Genomic DNA, 5,467 nt, shown 5'->3' with positions numbered 1-5,467 from the left:
CATGTGTCTACTTTATATAATTTCTAAGAAATTTGAAGGCTAAAGATGGGAATGTGGTCCTGTAGAAGCACAGGTCTCTTGGGGGTGGAGAGAGCAAGACGGCACTCAGGGGTATGGGCAGAGTTGTAATTCGATGAAATCTGAGGTACCATAGGTTAGACAGTCCTACTTTATATCAATTATTCGGTCGTGTTGTGGGCCTAAGGAGGAGGTTGAATGGATCCTCACTCAATGGGATCTTTAAACCTTCCATAAATCAGCTTCAGTATTAGTAAATTGGGCAAAACCATAAGTTCCATGCAGGATGCTGCCACTTTGCCGAGCCATTTGACAAAATTGGAAAACTGGGCAGCAAACTGGAAAATGAGGTTCAATGTGGACAAGTGCAAAGTTATGCCCTTTGGTAGAAATAAAATAAACGCAAACTATCTACTGAATGGTAGTGTGTTTAGATTAGAGGAACGGAGCTTCCATTTGAAGCAACGTAGGTGGGTTTTCCCGGGGAGGGCAGTGAGGTTGGGGAATGCCCTGCCGGGGGATGTTGGGTAGGGGGTTCCTCACGGTGAGGGCAGTGAGGTTAGGGAATGCCCTGCCGGGGGATGTTGGGTAGGGGGTTCCTCATGGTGAGGGCAGTGAGGTTGGGGAATGCCCTGCCGGGGGATGTTGGGTAGGGGGTTCCTCACGGTGAGGGCAGTGAGGGGGTTGGGGAATGCCCTGCCGGGGGATGTTGGGTAGGGGGTTCCTCACGGTGAGGGCAGTGAGGTTGAGGAATGCCCTGCCGGGGGATGTTGGGAAGGGGGTTCCTCACAGTGAGGGCAGTGAGGTTGGGGAATGCCCTGCCGGGGGATGTTGGGTAGGGGGTTCCTCACGGTGAGGGCAGTGAGGTTAGGGAATGCCCTGCCGGGGGATGTTGGGTAGGGGGTTCCTCACGGTGAGGGCAGTGAGGTTGGGGAATGCCCTGCCGGGGGATGTTGGGTAGGGGGTTCCTCACGGTGAGGGCAGTGAGGTTAGGGAATGCCCTGCCGGGGGATGTTGGGTAAGGGTTCCTCACGGTGAGGGCAGTGAGGGGGTTGGGGAATGCCCTGCCGGGGGATGTTGGGTAGGGGGTTCCCCACGGTGAGGGCAGTGAGGGGGTTGGGGAATGCCCTGCTGGGGGATGTTGGGTAGGGGGTTCCTCACGGTGAGGGCAGTGAGGGGGTTGGGGAATGCCCTGCCGGGGGATGTTGGGTAGGGGGTTCCTCACGGTGAGGGCAGTGAGGTTGGGGAATGCCCTGCCGGGGGATGTTGGGTAGGGGGTTCCTCACGGTGAGGGCAGTGAGGTTAGGGAATGCCCTGCCGGGGGATGTTGGGTAGGGGGTTCCTCACGGTGAGGGCAGTGAGGTTGGGGAATGCCCTGCCGGGGGATGTTGGGTAGGGGGTTCCTCACGGTGAGGGCAGTGAGGTTGGGGAATGCCCTGCCGGGGGATGTTGGGTAGGGGGTTCCTCACGGTGAGGGCAGTGAGGTTAGGGAATGCCCTGCCGGGGGATGTTGGGTAAGGGTTCCTCACGGTGAGGGCAGTGAGGGGGTTGGGGAATGCCCTGCCGGGGGATGTTGGGTAGGGGGTTCCCCACGGTGAGGGCAGTGAGGGGGTTGGGGAATGCCCTGCTGGGGGATGTTGGGTAGGGGGTTCCTCACGGTGAGGGCAGTGAGGGGGTTGGGGAATGCCCTGCCGGGGGATGTTGGGTAGGGGGTTCCTCACGGTGAGGGCAGTGAGGTTGGGGAACGCCCTGCCGGGGGATGTTGGGTAGGGGGTTCCTCACGGTGAGGGCAGTGAGGGGGTTGGGGAATGCCCTGCCGGGGGATGTTGGGTAGGGGGTTCCTCACGGTGAGGGCAGTGAGGTTGGGGAATGCCCTGCCGGGGAATGTTGGGTAGGGGGTTCCTCACGGTGAGGACAGTGAGGTTGGGGAATGCCCTGCCGGGGGATGTTGGGTAGGGGGTTCCTCACGGTGAGGGCAGTGAGGTTGGGGAATGCCCTGCCGGGGGATGTTGGGTAGGGGGTTCCTCACGGTGAGGGCAGTGAGGTTAGGGAATGCCCTGCCGGGGGATGTTGGGTAGGGGGTTCCTCACGGTGAGGGCAGTGAGGGGGTTGGGGAATGCCCTGCCGGGGGATGTTGGGTAGGGGGTTCCTCACGGTGAGGGCAGTGAGGTTGGGGAATGCCCTGCCGGGGGATGTTGGGTAGGGGGTTCCTCACGGTGAGGGCAGTGAGGTTAGGGAATGCCCTGCCGGGGGATGTTGGGTAAGGGTTCCTCACGGTGAGGGCAGTGAGGGGGTTGGGGAATGCCCTGCCGGGGGATGTTGGGTAGGGGGTTCCCCACGGTGAGGGCAGTGAGGGGGTTGGGGAATGCCCTGCTGGGGGATGTTGGGTAGGGGGTTCCTCACGGTGAGGGCAGTGAGGGGGTTGGGGAATGCCCTGCCGGGGGATGTTGGGTAGGGGGTTCCTCACGGTGAGGGCAGTGAGGTTGGGGAATGCCCTGCCGGGGGATGTTGGGTAGGGGGTTCCTCACTGTGAGGGCAGTGAGGGGGTTGGGGAATGCCCTGCCGGGGGATGTTGGGTAGGGGGTTCCTCACGGTGAGGGCAGTGAGGGGGTTGGGGAATGCCCTGCCGGGGAATGTTGGGTAGGGGGTTCCTCACGGTGAGGGCAGTGAGGTTGGGGAATGCCCTGCCGGGGGATGTTGGGTAGGGGGTTCCTCACGGTGAGGGCAGTGAGGTTGGGGAATGCCCTTCCTGGTGATGTGGTACTGGTAATATAGAATTATATTAAACTGGCACACCCTATATAAAAGAATAGTGCCTTATATGTTCAACACATTATACAAGAGAGGGCTCTTTCTCTACTACTGAATTCAGATCCACCAGATTCACCTTGATGGGGGTCAATATATCAGTATTTAAATTCCGATCCTAATTGATGTATGTAGGCTGCGCTGATTATCCATTTATCCAAAGAATGAAATAAAACATTAACATGGTATTATTAGTATTGCTGCATAGTCTTTTCATTGGACAAATGTTTCACCTATTTTTTCAATAAAGAAGGAATATTTGGTCAGTCCCTGCTGGAGATATTAGGTTGCCAACAGGCAGAGACATAGAAACCAAATATGAGCGTGTACATAAAAGTGTTGTGTTATACTATGAGAGAACACCAACCTGTTTTTGCTGGGAGTTCCAGAATCACTGACCCAAAAAGGGACTGAGCCAGTAAAATGGTAATTCACGGTCAACAGTTGGCACACACTGACCATTAAAGGAGACGAAAAGGCATTTTGGCATTTTGCTGCTAACAAATTAGTAACAATAGTGCAATAACACTATATTTATTCTGTAGAAAGCTTTAACGTACCTGAGTAAACAGCCAATGAAGCTCCCTTTGTTTGTTTAAGAAAGCAACTGCCATTTTAGACTCAGTGGGGCCGATTCACTAAAGTGCGATAAAACGTGCACTATTTATAGCGTGCAGTAAAAATTTTATTGCGTCTAAATTATCGCGTCTTATCGCACGATTCACTATAAGCATACTTGCGCTATTTTATGCGTGATATTGCATGCATTATTTAACTCGCGAAGACTATTTCTATGCGGTATTTGACGGTACATGCGCTAAATAACGCACGCGAATAGTCACCGCATATGAATAGTAGCTTAGAAATAGTGTATAAAAATTGTTGCCGCATATAAATGGTAGCATATAAATGGTAGCATATAAATGGTAGCATATAAATAGTAGCATATAAATGGTAGCATATAAATGGTAGCATATAAATGGTAGCATATAAATGGTAGCATATAAATAGTAGCATATAAATAGTAGCATATAAATGGTAGCATATAAATGGTAGCATATAAATGGTAGCATATAAATGGTAGCATATAAATAGTAGATGCTTATAAATAGTAGCCACTAGTGATGAGCGAATGTGTTCTGGTTATCTTTAGTGAAAAATTAGCAAATCTTTTGAAAGATCCACGAAACTGCAAAAATGTTGTGTGGGCAAAAAAATTGTTGCACGCGACTAATAATTTTTTATGCCTGTGTCAATTTTTGGACGTGCGGTGAATTTTTGCGTGGCAAATTTTTTCATGCGTTTTGCTATTGGCGGATAGTTTTGCAAAATGCATGAAAAAATTTGCCGCGGAAAAATTTGCTGCACGTCCAAGAATCCATGCCTGGCGAAACATTTCATCACTTGTAGCCAAATATAAATAGTCGCGCAAATGAACACACGCCATATTAGCCATACACGCCAATACTTGCGGAAAATTACTGTATTAAAAATGACCATTTCCCTGCAAACTGGCGGCTGCGTCACTCTAGGGGAAACACAGACTTGAATAAATAACACTGCAAAGTCCATATTTTATTGCCCAAAACTCATTTACTGTACTTTTCTATAATTATCGCCTGCCTGAAGTAGGTGTTAATTTTCGCATAGCCTAATGCGATATTTAGCGCGCCTTACTGTTTGTGAATCATGCGATCGTATTCTTTTCTGTGCGCTATTTAACGCATGCGATATGGCGTCTTAACGCACGCGATAATACTATGGTGAATCGCGCGCTAATTATCGCGTCTAATTTAACGCAAAAAAGCATGCAATAAATTTTATCACACTTTAGTGAATCAGGCCCAGTATCTTCCATGCTGCAGTTCTGGCTGCTGGTAGCTCAGATTACAGCAGAAAGGGGAGGGGGAGAGAGCAGAGAGAGAAGCAAACTGAGCAGACTTGTGCTGTGCCCTGAAGGATTTTTCTGAGAGCAGGAAGTCTGACACAGACCTTTCTGCTAAAGCTTACTTAGATTTTACCTTTCCTTCTCCTTTAATTGGTCGAGAATTGCATTGCTGCCCTATGACATTGACGTTAACACCCTTGACATTATTTTTAAAGGAGCCAAATAAACTCCAAAGAAAATCCCATTTACATGGGTTTATCCTATAGGCTAAAGCGCACCTCTTGGGTTTTAATCAGTTTATTTGGAATTCATTCCCAGAATTCCTTTTGTTTATTCGTATCTGTATGAGGCAGTCTCCTCAACCTTAATGATTTGTTTGTGAAACCACATGGTGACTCTACCTAAGCTGATAAGCCCATAGAAAGGCAAAGATTGTTGGCAGTTGTGAATTTTATTAACCATTATCTGCTTAAACCCCAGTGGGTGAGTATGTATGATATGTCCATGTAAATGTTTTTTTTTAAGCAGTATGTTTGGAGTTAATTCCCAGAATTTCCTTTGTTTATTTGTATCTGTATGAGGCAGTCTCCTCAACCTGAATGATTTGTTTTGTGAATCAACACGGTGACTCTACCCAAGCTGATCAGCAAACCCTGCACTGATGTGCCCCAAGAAGGGCAAAACCGGTCTGTACTTGGGAATCAGTTATCCCGGCTCCTGCTTTATACCCAGTGGGGGAGCTTTAGCCTATAG

Source organism: Xenopus tropicalis, chromosome 2 (assembly GCF_000004195.4).
Source record: "Xenopus tropicalis strain Nigerian chromosome 2, UCB_Xtro_10.0, whole genome shotgun sequence".
Taxonomy (NCBI): domain Eukaryota; kingdom Metazoa; phylum Chordata; class Amphibia; order Anura; family Pipidae; genus Xenopus; species Xenopus tropicalis.
The sequence above is the reverse complement of the archived record's forward strand: the minus strand, read 5'-3'. Positions refer to the sequence as shown.